Genomic DNA, 16,175 nt, shown 5'->3' with positions numbered 1-16,175 from the left:
GGCAACACCTTATCTTCTCTCTATTATGGCTTCAGGTCCCCAGGGTTCCATCCTGAGTCCAGGGTGATTTGTACAGTTCGCTAATGACCTGCTGATTATCTGCACAAAAGCAAAATCGTATACTGTGCAGCCAACACAGTGATTCCACACAAAAGCAAAGGACTGTCTGGTGTCAAAATAATACCATACTCTAACTTTGATATGGGTTTTTTAACTGACTACAAGGTACTATTTGGTGCTAAAATGAGTGGCAGAAATAATGTTTATTCAAATAACTAACAAGTTGGCAGCAGGGAGAAAAATTTCAGGAGTGTGTGTATGTGTGTGTACGTATGTATCTGTGAAAAGGATACTGTTTAGATAGCTGCTTCTGTTCAGATTTTTGGTTCTAATTTTGAAAGGTACAGAAACTGGCAAATATCTGTTTCAGCTGAATATTCATGTTGTGATTATTAATATACTTTAAATAACATGCATCCAAAGGTTTTCTTTCTGGTCAGTGAAAGTGTGATAAACACTATATAAATCTATCTGTATCTTTATTTCTTGACCTACCTCTGCAGTCTGTTTTAGTGAGCAGGTTTGGGTTCTAGGGGGCCAGGTGAAGCTATCTCAATCCTGCACCTGGGTGCACCTGCCCCACAGCATCTCCCCTCTAAACCTAAGGACACAGAAGAAAATAATCTAAACCCTGCTCCTCTTTTTCCCTGTCCCCATGCTCTACTGGTTCTGCAGGCTGGCTAGGATATATGTGTGTCTAATGGACTGGTTCTTCCTTAGGAGACTTGCCACCAGGTCATTTATCTGTTTAGTTATGGATGAGAAGTCCTGCTAAAACTGACCTAGATTGCAAAGATTTATTCCAAGGCTTGATTTATTGGATTGTCCATTCTTTTGTTTATTCTTTCACTCATTTGCTGACTTTTAAGCCTGTTGTTCCATATCAGGCACTATGCTAGCTATGCAGTGATAATGATGAATAAGATTTGGCCTCAGCTCTCAATCTCCTTGTGGTCCTGTAGGAATCAATTGGCAATTACCAAATTCTTGATAAACTGTCAAGGATCCCTTGTCAGCTCAGTCCTGAAAGGATTTAAAACAAATGTGAGTTAAAACATGTTGGCAAAATAAAGCTCCTCTACTAGTCTGTGACCTTGTTTAGGGCAAGAAGTGAGCCTTGTCCTTGGAATTATTTACAGCTCTGAGCACAGGAAGCAAATAGATCATATGTTCTATAAAGTATCAGTGAAGCTTTTGGAATGTCTACAAATCTTCAGCAGTGGACAGTAAATTGCAGATGCCAAGAGTATGGACTTTGGGGTCAGTTATGGGTTTGGCTTCCATCGATATTGCTTCACTTAGTAACCAGTGATGGCCCTTGCCCCATCAAATTTATTAATTCATTTCAAAACACATGTGTTTAAGCACCTACGCTATGCCAGTGCATGTGCTAGGTGTGGTGGATTCAAGAGTAAATTAGATAGAAAAAGGATCTTTTCTCATGTAGCTAGCTCACAGTAGAGGAGGTGTGGGGCTCTCAGAATAGACAGAGAGAATTCCAATAAAGTGTGTTTTGTGAGAAAGGAGTACTCCTGTTACCTAGACAACCTGAAGGGAGAGGTTAGGAAATCAAGGAGAAGAGTGCTCCAGGCATTAGGGACAATGTACAAAGGCCTGGAGGTGAGAGGATCTATGGTGCATTCCAAGGACTTAAACATATTCAGAGTCATTGAATTGTCACCTGCAATGAGAGGAGCTGGGGAGGTGAGCAGGGCCAGATCCCAAGGGACCCTGTAGGGAATGCTAAGTAGTTTGGACTCTGTTGAAAATCAAAGGGAATTTATTGAAGGGATTTGAGCAGGGCAGTGCCACAGTGAAATCTGTGTTTATGAATGATAGCTCTGGGTACACTACATATTGGGTAGGGGATGGAGAGGATAAGCCATACCAGTTGGGAAGATTCTTGCAGTCTCTGGGTAGAAGATGGCCCACAGTCAAAGGTATGTATAATGGAGAATGCATAAGCTTGGGAATTAAACAAGACTTGGCTCTAAAACATACTATCTATATAACTTTCAGCAAGTAACTATTTTATATAGTTTATTTTACACTTTCTCCTGCAAAATGGAGAAACTTTGCCTTTCTGCCGTGGGACTTAAATATTGTACATATGTTGCCAGGTATTATATGACACACACTTTTTCCTCACTCCTTGTATTTCTTCCCCTTAATATAAAACTTAATGCTTTTATTTATTTATTTATTGCTTTTTAGGGCCCCACCTCAGTATATTTAGGTTCCCAGGCTAGGGGTCGAATCAGAGCTATAGCTGCTGGCCTATGCCAGAGCCATAGCAACCTGGGATCCAAGCCGAGTCTATGACCTACACCACAGCTCACGGCAATGCCGGATCCCCAACCCACCAAGCAAGGCCAGGGATCAAACCCACAACCTCATGGTTCCTAGTCGGATTCGTTAACCTCTGAGCCATGACAGGAACTTCCAAATAGGATCTTTTGATACTGTCGTTGGTGGTCCTTTGGACCATATAGGTGAGGAAGGTTCCTCCTTTTTAAAATTCTGTCTTTATGACAGCTGCAGTTCTCCCAGAATGTTCTGTCCTATCACAAGGTTATCTCTGAAGAAGTAGGTTCTATTGAACACTTTATTTTGGTCTGGGCAATGTTGTAACCAATGGCAATGGTTATAACCAATGACAATGAAAAGCAAGCTTGGTAAAGATGAAAATTTTCACTCCTTTTCCTTTTGGAACTTTCTGGTAACTGCATTCTCCCCCTCCTGTCCTTGGAATGCAACTCTGGTGTTATCTTTGGCCATCCTCAGGGCTGCTTCTTAAGCATTTGTGGAGAGGGAACTTTGTATTTTTTACAGAATAGATCTTATTTTCACTCTGACAGTATTCCAAAATCCTGTCATATTTTCCTTTCTGACATCTCTAAAATTCATCTTTTCCTATTGCTCTCCAGTGGCTAAAATCCTTTGCCATATTTTGATCCTCTTCTATTCTTTATAAATGCCTCTATTGTGGTCTCTATTCTTGAGTTCTGTCTCTGTTAAAGCATTCTGCTTGGTGCCTTTATTACAGCATCTTTTTAAAGTGCCTTCCCCAATTTCTCTCATCTGCATTAAACATGGACTAGGGACCTTTACTGATCTCCATTGCCTGATTACTTTTTTCCCTGAGGGTTTCCCATGGTTCTGATTAGTTTCTTAGTACCTGAACTCCTTATATGTGTTCTTTTTATTTTCCTAGGCAGTTTTCAGGCTGTCACCTCTCTAGCCAAGAACATTTCCTTTCCTTTTTACATGCCAAACCCAGCCTCAAACGTGTTGTGTCCTGAACCCCTTTCTTATTTCTCCCATAGCTCTCTTCATGTTTGCTGTCTTCCTCTTCATGATGGTCTTTTCTTTATTAAGCAATGCTATATATAATAAAGTGTATGTATATGCTTTTTGATATAAGCATATCTATCATTTATTAAGGAAGGTCTCTGCTTAGTGGATTTAGTCTATTCTCTTGCTTTCATTGGCACTGCCTTGGTTTGGGCTGACAACTATAGTTATCTCCAGTTTGGCCTACTGCCTCAGCTATCTTTCCTGGCTATTCTGCCCTTCACGTGGCTCTTAGTAAGATTTTTCTGATTTGGTCCCTTTCTCTTTGGCTTCCCCTAGCCTGTAGAATGAGATTTACCTTCCACAGGTGTGCATCAAGAATTTTCATACCATGGCCCCTCTTCACCATTCCAGATTCATCCCTTCACTTTTTTTTTTTTAACTCTAAATCCTAAATTCCAGTCACATAGAACTGCTAGAGAAGGTAATTTACTATATATAGAGGTTGAGCGTGAAATGCTACAGGCCAAATATAATCTATAGAATTCTTTGCCACTTCTTAACAACTGAAATATTTCACATAAAACTCTATTTTTCTGGTTTCTCTTAGAAAATAGGACAGTGCTGTACCATATGCCTACCTGGTAACAAAGAGAGGTGAATTGTGGCCCCTCCTTTAGATGAAGCATGTTCTCTCTCCAATTTGCCACTGTTTCTGTCACTTCTTTTTGTGTCCCAAACATTAAGGCAAAGTGTCATTTGCCACTTATTACCACTCCTGTGCTTTGTTCTGTCTTAAATATTAACAGTATTAAGAGAAAATTGTACCATGTCTCTATATCTATAAATTTATTGATGGATAAATAAAAGATGGGTAGATACTGTTTTGCATTTCAAGAAGCATATGGGGCCCACTTCACTCTTTCATCCTTAGACCCATCTAGGAAGAAATCTAAGTTTGGATCTCTTACAAAGTGGCTTAGCACTAAGGATCTTTGTTCAAATCCTATCTTCATCACTTACTAGCTGTGTGGTTTGGGGCAGGTTATGTAGCATTTTCTGCCTTACTTTTCACCTCTGAAAACTTGGGAAGACATTAGCATGTAAGTCACAGTTTTTGTGAAGATTATATGAGATAATCTATGCAGAGAATTTACTAGAGGGATTGAAACATTGGAAGCATTCAGTAAATCTTTACTACATTGTTATCACTGTTATTATTATTATATTTTTTCCAGTTCTAAAGGTGGGACTATCAGGTCCATGAAGAACATAGTTTTGGGCAGAGTCTTTTGGTGCCTATTTCACCACACCTCCCTAGTGTTCAGTTTTGCCACTTATTTTAGCTGTGGGTCTGGTCAAGCTATTTAACCTCACTCTGCCTCCATTTTATTACCTGTAAAATGCTAATGATAACAGTGTAATAATAATAGTATCCACATCTTTGGTTATGATGTATTATCTGAGATAACCATGTACTACTTATCATGGCATCTGCTATATAATAAGTATGAAGTAAATAGTGACTGTTCGTGTCAACAGCTGCCCTGGCAAAATTTTGCCTTAGTTTCCCTGGGGATGTCATTTGATAGTCGTGAGGTTCTAGGGAGCCTGGTGATCCATCTATATGTACTATGTGGTGCCCACACTTCTACACAGGATTTTTAATAATTCATGTACCATAAAATTTGCCTCTTCAAAAATACAATCCAGTGGCTTTTGATATATTCACAAAGTCATGCAATCATTATAAATATCTAATTCCAGAACCTTTTCATTATCCCCCCAAAGAAACCCAGTACCCATTTGCTGTCATCCCTCAAGCCTACCCCTCAGCTCTTGGCAACCACTAATTTGATTTCTATCTGTATGGATTTGCCTATTCGAGATATTTCATGTAAACAGAATTATACAACATATGGCTCTGACAATTGGCTTTTGCCTGTGTTTTTCCCTAAAGAATAAAGCTGTACCCTTTTTCAGAAAACAAATTCCTACTGGGAAGACAAAGGAAGCCCTGAGCAGGAAGCGAGAAGTAGGAAGATAGCATAGGCCAAGACTGACCCAAGAGGAAAAAAGCCAAACAGACATCCATGGAGGGGCCAATTTGAGTAGGCTAGGAATGTTGAGGAGCTGTAAACCATGACTATAAAAAGCATCCAGGCTAGATTCCTTTGGATTCTTCACAGTCAGCCCTCAAAAACAATACGAGGATCTCAAATGCCATCTGTGGATTCATCTGGGAGTTGGTTACAAATGCAGATTCTGGGCTCTTCCTTAGGCTCATTGAATCAGAATCTCCCATATGAAGGTTTAGGAACTGCCATAGGCTTCTGCCAGGCAGTGGGTTTGGAAATCACTGAATTACATGGGACGCGCATGTATGACACTGCACTCTGTCATTGTGTGCCATCTTCAGTGATACTGTTCTGTATTGTTGATGCTCTTAAGTATATATGTTGATCTTCCTTTTTTTTTTTTTTTTTTTTTGTACGTCTTAGTCCCTCTGCACAATGTTCCACAAGGTAGGCGCTCAGCACATTTTAGAAGATTCGTTATACAGGAACCTTGAGGGTATAGCTGAGATATTGCTGGCCACAAAGTCATTAAGGTCAACAGGGCTTAAGAGAAGACCTTTCTGGCACATTTTCAACATTCTTTCTTTGAGATTTCAAGGCTGGTGTTTGTCTTCGGGGCTCTGACTTGTGCCCTAGTGGTCAAGAGCCCTTTGATCTTTGGGATCCAGAGGATGTCCCCAGAACAGCCCCTCAGGGGCTCCTTCCGGCCATCTGCATGGTGCTGATAGGTGGAGGAGTGGCAAGAGAAGCACAGTGGTGGTTCCTACACCTCACAGACCAGAATCCCCCAGGGAACCTGTTAACATTCCTGTGCCTCCCCGAGACCCACTGAACCAGATTGTTGTCCAGGAAGGGGAAATTACTACTCAGATGCTACCCAAATACCACTCTAGAGTTTGAAGAATATAATCCTTCTGCCTATGTCTGGAGCAAAGACAGTGGGCTGTGCTCAGAGGAGTTTACTTGGGCAGAGTGGTAGACTAGGATTTGGGAGATCTAGGCTTAGTTGTGGTCCTATCTTTTAGTCAGTCCCTGTGTAACACTGGGTAAGCCACTCACCTTTCAGTCTGCTTCTTTGTAAAAAGCAAATAAAGGTTTGGGGCCAAGAAAGACACCTGGAATGCAGACATGACCTTTGCTATCTATAGGATGTTTCTCCATAGGCTTAGATGTCATTTCTAAAAAGGATCCTTTTCTTCATGTGCTCTGAGGACAGACCTGCTTTTTCAGTCCGGGGTTGGCAGCTGTTCCGTGTCACTGGAGGCACAGTTGCTGCAGCTCACTGTTTGGAGGGTGGTGGTTGGTGTGTAATGGTGGTGAGATTAAATAAGAGGCATGACAAATCCTGCCCCTTTCCTTGCTCACTCATCCCCTCCTCTCTCTTCTTCCCATATTCCAGTAAGTAAGAGTTTCATGTATGTAAGTCCATTTTTAAATTACAAATATACCGTGGGAATGTTAAAGCCACCGATTGCTAATATTCTGGTATGAAATATTCAAATCTAGCTACTGGAAGACTTCTTATTTAACTAGTATTTGTCATATTAAAGAAATTTGAATGGATGGATAATAGCACATGCACAATGATTTCCTGGAGATTGATGAAGGGGACAGAATGTCACAGCAAGGCAGGGGATAGCAGCTAAAGATAGTCATTGATTTGGTGACTAGTATGATGGCAGTAGCATGACAATACATTGCCTGTGATGCTTTGGGCAGGGACGCCCTAAACTAGTGATGCTTCTCCTAGACCATCTTCGGGTGAAGTTTTTGTCACTCATAATTTGTTAATGACCCTGGAAATCAATCATTTTGGTTGCCTAGGAACTGGATAAAGCTTGGGTCACTGCATTTCTCACTTTACATGGGATCTTAAATCCAAGTTTATCCCCAAATATTATGATTTATTCAACTCTCAGTTCACAAAATCAAACTCCATGAAGGTCAGCCCCATGAAATACTGTGACGAAACAGTGGCTGGTTTCAGGTGGACTCTCTTTCCTTTTCCCCCGGTTTGTTCCCCACCCCCTGCCCTGGCCCACTCATTCTACATCCTGTCTACATGCAGATTCACTTACATTTAATAGCAATTATAACTTTTCCTCTTTCTTGGATACAGCAAAATAAATGAATGGAGAATCCTTAGGCATGATCTGTGTGTTCTTGTGTCTCTGCCCCATTGTCTGAAAAACCACAGACTTCACTTAGATGCCAATGAATCTGTCATCGGGTTTTGTTTAAGCCTTGTATTTACAAAGATCCTCTTGAGCAGTGGCTTAACTTTTTAATCTTTGATTTATAATTTTACAGTTGCTGAGACAGGAGGAAAACCAACTCCTTTGGAGGAGGATGGCCTTTTCCTATATTGTTTCCCACTGCTGCTTCTGAGCTTCTTGAATCCTGGCTGCTGGACACCATCATCAAGAAGACCTTATGGATGGGCTACCAAACCCCTGAGAGAAAAGGAACATCAACTGCAATTTATAACTATATTGCCTTCTTCATTTCAAGTAATGGCTGCCATCAGGGTCAGATGAAAGACAGACCAGCTGGACAAGTGCTTGGAGGACTAAGCTATGAGGGCAGTAAAATGTCCACAGTGTGCTAACACACCCTTTGAAATAGAGGGAGAGGAAAATAATACCACAATTCTTTTAGGGAAAACTCTGTGTGGGCTGGAAGGAATGGTTTGATAAATTCCTAGTGGTGGAAAGTAGGGAGTAATCAGAAGAGAGAGGAGCTTGGGAATGTTTTACTGCAGGGCTCCTGTTTTTCCTACTGGAATATATAAATTGAGTGCTCCAGCTGGATTGCTACATTGCCGTGGAAGGCAAACTGCCCTAGTGGTCCTCGTGCCTGGTCCTTCTCGACGCAGAGATCAGCCTGTCCTCCAGTAAAGATCCTGCAAATAGTGGCATGAAGGAGATAGCAATTCATTGGCCTACACATCTCTGTTCTGCACTCTAAGGCTGGAAAATGAGGACAGTCATTGAATGTCTTTCTTCTAGTTCTAGAATGTTAGCCCTTAGTATGTCTTCATTCACTTGGGGGTAAGGGTTGTTAACTAACAGAGCAGATCAAGTCAAATGGAGTTGAACTCTTTGCTTGTGCTGTGGGTGACCAGACTCTGTGTTGAGTTAATTGGATGGAGACTAGGTAGAGTAGAGATTTTTGAAAATATTTGGCTGAAGAGTGATACTCTCAGTTATTTGCAGATGAGGACATCAAGGAATGTTCTTAGAATCATGAAATATAGAACTTGTGGTCATGTTCAATAATTTAATGGGCAGTTCAGTACCTACTAGGCACTGTGGAGACTTAGGACCAAGATAGACATGGTTCCTACCCTCATGGAACTTACATACTAGCTTAAGTCTGAAGAGCACTGGCTCCAGCAAACAAGTGGCTACAAAGATATTCTCAAATTTAGGATTCCAATTAAGAGAGTAATTCCTGTTGCTTTAATCATGCCTAGTGACCAAGCTTTTACAAGAGTTTTAACTGTGCATTCTATAAATGCTCTGTGAGCCAGTGTGGACTGCTTCCCTAGCAACCTAAAGCTCCATGGTGCCAGGGGAAGAGGTGAGGGTTAGTGGGACTTCTGAAGAGGGAGATATTAAGTGACTTGGGTCAGGAAATATGAAAGGATAGAACAAACTATTGCTTCTGTTCTATATAGGAAAACTGCAGTGTGTGAAATGCTGGGCTGGGGAACTTTTTGACCCAGGTTTTAGTCTTTAATACTAACAAGCTATGTGATAGTAGGCAAGTCACATCACATTCCACTCGGAGGCATCCTGGGTGACTCCAAGACTCCTTATAGTTCTAAAAACGTTAATATTAGGCTCCAGACTATAGGATAACTGGCCACTTTCTAATTCGACTGTTCCCAAGCTGTTACGTCAAGTAGATCTGCAGTTGACAGTTATTTTTTTGGAAGGGTGTTTAACAACCTTGTAGGATGAAATGAGCCTGTCTCTCCCCATTAGAGCTGAGAAGGTTCTAGAAACATACCCTGTAGAGCTCTTAGAAGATTAATTTCCCTTTTCATCCTTTTTTTTCCTATCCCTGCTTTTCTCCCTCTCTGCTTCATCACACTCCTGTGGAGCATATACCACGTGCTATGTACTGAATGTGGGATAGGTTTGGAGATCCAGGGTAAACCTGGCATTCCCCTACTCCAGAATCTTTCACAGGGGAGGGGACAAAACTCTCTTTCCTTTCATCTGCTGGCTTTCCTTTTGATGATGTCCCAGGGGAGTATGCTGATGGGTAACCAGCTATAGGCACATGCCTCATTCTGCTCAAGCAATTGTGAAGTGCCTTGAGATACACATCCAGGTAATCATTTAGGCCCAGGGTCACCATGAAAAGATCTATTTCCAGATAAAAGGAAGAGATAACTTTTTACTTCATGGGATAAATCTGAGATAGTCCTCCACACAGTGATGGTCACCATCTACCCCATCCTCTGCAAACTGTCTTTGCTCAGGTGGGGGGAAGCTAGGTGATTGGCTCCTAAACTTAAAATACTCTCTCAATAAATAGTCATCTTTCACGTATACTGTGTTTCATGTAGTCACTGTGGCTGGTGGCCTCTTAAAAAAGGGAAAACACTAATCAGACAAAAAGATATTGTTATTTATTCTTACCTCATTATGAATCCTATGTGACTTTTTTCTCATCTTTGTTTCTTCCATCATCAGCAACTCTATTGAAAGATATATCTAAGTGCAGATAATATTTTATGGAAAAAAATTAACAGAATTTCATATTCAGAATTGCTGATATGAACTGTTTTATTTGAGGCCTTTATCCTGGGAAATAGTTTTAGGGACTTCAATGTCTGGCTTAAATGGTGGAGCTTACTATTGACTCTCAATTTTGCTTCCCATTTGAGGTCAAGGAATGTACTGACACTTTCACTTAATACTTATACCTCTCTGTGACCAAGAGTTTTAATTTTATCTGTTGTTTTCTTTTGTTGTAGATGTACAGCATTACTGAATAGATTGATTAATGCTTTACCTCTTCTCATTGTTCTTATTCTCCATCTTGTAAATATACTAAAAACAGTATAAGGTTCACAAAATCAGATGGATGATAGGACCTAGAAGAGAAACAAAGGGCCTGATAACTCACATAAATGGAAAATCGACCCTGGAATAATTGACAGCATATTCAAATATCTTAGTGCAGTGTTAACTCCAACTAAGCAGAATAGTATCAGTAAATCAACATGAATCTAAACACTCTAATGAAAAGGGAACAAGGTTTTCTTTTTTTCTTACATGCTTGAGGACCTATAGCAGAAAAGGGAACATTCTGTCAAACACCTCACATTTATAAATATCTGGGTATTGGCTATTGTGAAGAAAAAAAGGTATAAACGATGAACTACCTCTCATTTGCATACTCTGAAGCCTTGTAGTTCCAGCCATTGGATTCTAAGGCAATTTACATTTATTTCTCTGTCCTTCTTGAGAGAAAACAAAAATCTTATTTCTTCAACCAATTAAAATTCTTTCTCTTTGGCTAGAATGAAACAATTTGTTCTGTCTCCTTGTACATAATTGTATATTTCATATTTCTTATTTAATGATTGACAGAAAACAGATAAACTGACACATCTCTGAATCAAGGTTGACTATACTCTCTTGGTGTCCCCATTGCTAATTTGTTTGACTATTTTGCAGGATTTCTTTACTCTGTAATGGAAAGGTTTATTAAATATGAGGGGTACAAAGCTTTCTGAATACAAATGAACTTATTTGCCAAAATTAAATGCTCCTCCTTGTCAGCGAATGCCTGTCTCACTTAACAGGATCCAAATTGAATAATGAAGAAAATTAGACTTTATTGTACTCTCAAGAGAAATCATGCGTGAAATGTAACATAATAATGAGGGGGGAAAGGGTCATATTTTCAAAAAAAGATAATTTGGATCATATAAGAAATGATTAACTCAGAGAAAACGAATTCTTTTTAAAGAAATGTAATTCAACGAGCAGGATTTCCTATGTACAAGCAATCTACACCTTTGGCTAGCTTTAAAGTCATAATCATATGGAAATATTGGAGTTCCTGTTGTGTCTCAGCGGGTTAAGGACCCAACACTATCTCTGGGAGGATGAAGGTTCAACTCCTAGCCTTGTGCCGTGGGTTAAGGATCTGGGGCATTGCTGAAAGCTTCCACGTAGGTTGCAGATGTGGCTCAGACCTGGTGTTGCCCTGGCTGTGGCCTAGGCCACGGCTGCAGAAAAAATCATATGGAAATGCATTCTAGGTTTCAGTGGTTACAATTTACTAATCTTATTCCAGTGAAAGGAATCATATACCCACGATGGAATTGGAAGACCAATAAGCTTGAAAAATGAACACAAATCTCTAGAGAAGTACAACAGGGAGACAGAATTTGAGAAATTCCCCCAATTCCTCCTTTAATCATGGTGTAATAAGGCTGTCCCTTGGTTAGTATATTTACTTTCATTGCCTTGGTATTATCACAAATAAAGTTGACGATTACAGTGCCTTTCCCTTGCCTGCTTTTGAGGGGCACTATGGGAAGAAGATGGCAGCCCTCTTGACCAGGGAGACTGGCTGGAAGAACTTCAGCCGCACAAACTGTGGACCATACTCAAGGATGGAAATAGAGTGCACGTATGGAGTAAAATAAAGCTATAGAGGGGAAGTGAGGAAGTACATAAAGGTGAAACTGTGCAAGGACAGGAATTGGTCCCTGTCATACTCTCGAAATAGGAAAGTGTCTATTGGGAAAGGGTGAAGCGAGGAAGCATCCTAAGCATCTAATAGAGAAAATAAAGGGAAGAATGAATGCTTCCAGAGTTTGCTGAAATTAATTATCCTGAGATTCAAGAGGAGGAAAGGAAGATCAAGAGAAAGGGAAGAAGGCTGAAGTCTGTGAAGTTTTAAAAACAAACAAATTTTAAAAAGTAAAATCATTCTTTTCTTGGAAAAGAGGCTGGGCACTAGCAGAAAGTTTGATGACAGCAGGATTTGTACTTGGGGTTTACTTTCAGTCTCTAAGAGAAAAGTTTTATATGATATAGATTGAAAAGACATTAATAATGGGCTTCGATTACAAAAGGGAAAAAGATCAATCACCACATTCAGATAAACATCAACCAACTGTGCAATATTTCATTTGATATTTGTATTATTCCCAATTAAATTTAAAAAAAGAGAGAGAAAAGAGACCTTGTGAATTTGATTGCCTCTGTGGGAAGACTTGAGACTTATAAACCTAGATTTCCCCCATGGAATGATAATTTGATGTTAAAAATTAAGTAAATAAATAGAAAGAGAATCTGGGGACATTAAGATTTGTCTCCACCATTTCAAATCATGATCCTCACCTTCAAGGAAAAAAGAACTTGGGAAGCAGGAAGGAGAAGAGGAAGAGATGAGTGATGGATGGGTGAGCAAAAAGGGGGAAATGAATGCTGCAAACCAAATAACTACACAAATTGTGAGAAAATTAAATGAACAATAGAGTTTGAAGGATAAGTGGGCAATGAGGAATATGAGATAATAAGATATTTAAAGACAGGAAATTACTAGGGAAAGTGAGGAAGAATGAGGAATTACATGCAAGATGATTAAGGGACGAGGGAGGGAAGGCAAGGAATGGAGGAGGTAACTGGGATGGGAAACAAAACATGACTAATAGCCAGAACAGACAGGCTTGAACTCTTGGTGGTACATTCCTCAGCCTTTGGGAAACATACACAACCTAAAAATAAAGGAGGAAAAGAGTTCATGGTTAACGTGAAATCATGAGGACAACAGAGGAAGCAGTAAGTGTCATGAGACCTCAGGTATGAAAGCATTTCCAGTCTGGGTTCTCTATTCATTTATCAGTAGAATTGTCTTTATCTACCTTTTACAAATGTTGAATTACAAAATGAATGCATTCAAGGAAAGAAAAGCTAAGCATTATTAGGGGGATCTGAAGAAAAGATTGCCATCTAGAACAACTGAAGGGACTAAGTGAGCAAACCTGTTCAGTCTTTCATATAAAATTTTGAAGTTCAGCTTCTTAATGAAAAAAAAAATGGAGATATTTTATCCAAATAGAAAATGTGGGCAGTTAACTATTGTAAGTATTTTAGAATATATTCATCTACCACATTTTTTCCTCATTAAATGAATGAGATTAAATTAAAAAGCTTCTGGGTATTGCTTTAAACACTTCGGATTAGAGAATTTACAGCAATGTAAAGAATTCCCAGTAGTCGAAATAACATTAATTTTTCAAGAAGATTAATATCTGAAGCAGGTCTAAATGCCTGTGATTATCCTTTTGCTTTCTCATGTTTGTGGAGGGGATTCCTTTCAGTCAGACAGTACCAGGCCCCCTTCGGAGGGAAGCTGATAAAGTAATTTAGGTGGAAAGGCTTAATGAGATAATGATGCTAAGGCCAGTTAACACCTAATAAGAACATAACCACCAGGGATGATATTGTTGCTTATTAATTATAATGATGATGTAGAGGAAAGAGACAAGGTGGCACTCATTTAGCAGAGAGCACTCAGGAGTAAAGCTGTTTTCTCAAAGGGCAAGTTGCAGGCAGTCAGAGTTAGAAGTAGGGCAACATGTAGACGAGTTTGAAATTTATGGCTGTTGGGTTACACTGGTGACCACAGAACTAGAGGCCAAACAGGAGGTAACAGATGCCTTCCTGATGGTGCAGGGCTGGAATGGAGACGGCTGTGGTCGCAGTGCCGGGCCATGCTCGGAGTCAGAATTTTGGGGGCTGTCTGCTTGCTTTAGATTCCACAGTGGTCACTGGTGGGCAGACGGGCTGGTGTCCAGAACTGGACTGGGTGTGCTTCCAGTTCTGTGACCTTCCCTTCCATTCCACTTGGTCCTGGGAATCAGACCTTGTTCAGTTGGTGCTGGCACCCCACCCTGTTGAAGGAGCCTGGAAGATCCTTCGGGCCTGTTTTTAGAGGCACAGATATAGCCATCATCTGCTGACTTGAATGTAAGGTTTCTTGGATTAGTCACTGCCCCTGCTCTGCTTCCTGAATTCCCTGTGGGTGTAGGCACCTCCAGGTTCATTCAGGGCGGGGCAATTGCAGTATCAGTTCACTGCAGATACCTTAATGCCTGTATTAGTCACAATTTCAGGATGTGAGGAAGAAGCAGCCATGTGAAAAAACATGAAGCTTTGAGAAATATTGTGAGTCCTCAAGGGAGGCATAAAAGCTTAAGGTCCAGGATCAATCTGGGGAAGCAGATTTGGGGCCCAGTCAGGAATACTGGAAACTCTCCTCCTTATTCACTCTTTCTCCTCATAATGTGGGTCTCTATCAGGGTCCTAGAGCCAGGCTGTCACTCACTCCCCTCTGGATCTTTGGAGGCCATCTCTGTAATAATAGGAGGTGATTTCTACACCTTCCTTTCATTTTATTAGTTGGTTGAGGGCCATCTCACAGGATTTTTCTTGTTCTATGTGATGACATCACTGACTTTGTCATAGAAAGAACATAACATTCTCATCATTAAAATTTTAAAGCAAGTATATTTTATTTTATTTTTTTTAAAGTGTGTGGTTCGAGAGGCAGGAAGTGAAAAGTACCGGAATGGAAGAGAGAAGATACAGTTCTAGTCCTGACCTTTCTACATATCCCTGCAACATTGGATAAATTTTTGCTTTTCTGAACTTCAGTTTCCCCATCCATAAAGTGAGGATTTGGTTAGGGTAATCCTTATAGTTTTTTTGTCTTTTTGTCTTCTTTTAGGGCTGCACCCGAGGCATATGGAGATTCCCAGGCTAGGGGTCTAATCGGAGCTGTTGCTGCTGGCCTACACCAGAGCCACAGCAACACCAGATCTGAGCCACATCTGCGACCTACACCACAGCTCACGGCAACACCGGATCCTTAACCCACTGAGCGAGGCCAGGGATCGAACCCGCAACCTCATGGTTCCTAGATGGATTCATTAACTACTGAGCCATGACAGGAACTCCTAATTTTATGGTTTTAAAGTTATTTCTGGAGTTCCCGTCGTGGCGCAGTGGTTAACGAATCCGACTAGGAACCATGAGGTTGAGGGTTCGGTCCCTGCCCTTGCTCAGTGGGTTAACGATCCGGCATTGCCGTGAGCTGTGGTGTAGGTTGCAGACGCGGCTCGGATCCCGCTTTGCTGTGGCTCTGGCGTAGGCCGGTGGCTACAGCTCTGATTCAACCCCTAGCCTGGGAACCTCCATATGCCGTGGGAGCGGCCCAAGAAATAGCAACAACAACAACAACAAAACAACAACAAAAAAGACAAAAGACAAAAAAAAAAAAAAAAAGTTATTTCTAGCCTTAGAATTCTATATTTAAGCACATGTGTTTGTAAGGATCCTACCTCTATTGACCCTTTATGAAAGAATGACAAATGCTGCCTTAAATCCATGGGTCAGAGAGTACAATTAAGGTTGGAGTTACCAATGAACCAATTGTAGAACTATTTATTGGGCATTAACCAACTACGTGGAAGCCGCACACCATCCTTTAAGGCTGGCATTTTACAGGTGAGAAAATGAATGCTTCAAAAGGTGAACCACCCCCCTCCCCCAAAAAAGATGAACTAGATCAATCAAGATCTTATAGTTAATGAGGGGGTGGGGCCAACATCCAAACCCAGCTCTCCCTGAAACAGAAGACCTTGACCTTAATCACCACGTGTGCATCCCCCACTTTTTAGAACCCAAAACTTATGTCCCATAC

At 40.6% G+C, this 16,175-nt stretch overlaps 2 long non-coding RNA genes across 2 annotated transcripts in view; one reads left to right on the top strand and one right to left on the bottom strand.

Annotated features, from left to right (window-relative positions):
* Window positions 1-10,459, top strand: part of LOC110255475 — a 45,927-nt gene extending 35,468 nt beyond the window's left edge. The window contains exon 3 of the long non-coding RNA XR_002335822.1: window positions 7,743-10,459. This is a non-coding gene — a long non-coding RNA (uncharacterized LOC110255475). The remainder of the gene's footprint in view (window positions 1-7,742) is intronic.
* The window catches only part of LOC102167654, a 238,059-nt gene continuing 232,339 nt past the window's right edge, over window positions 10,456-16,175 (bottom strand). Inside the window, exon 4 of the long non-coding RNA XR_001298958.2 lies at window positions 10,456-10,542. This is a non-coding gene — a long non-coding RNA (uncharacterized LOC102167654). The remainder of the gene's footprint in view (window positions 10,543-16,175) is intronic.

The sequence above is a fragment of the Sus scrofa genome, chromosome 9 (assembly GCF_000003025.6).
Source record: "Sus scrofa isolate TJ Tabasco breed Duroc chromosome 9, Sscrofa11.1, whole genome shotgun sequence".
Lineage (NCBI taxonomy): Eukaryota > Metazoa > Chordata > Mammalia > Artiodactyla > Suidae > Sus > Sus scrofa.
This window is presented reverse-complemented; position numbering and strand designations above follow the sequence as displayed.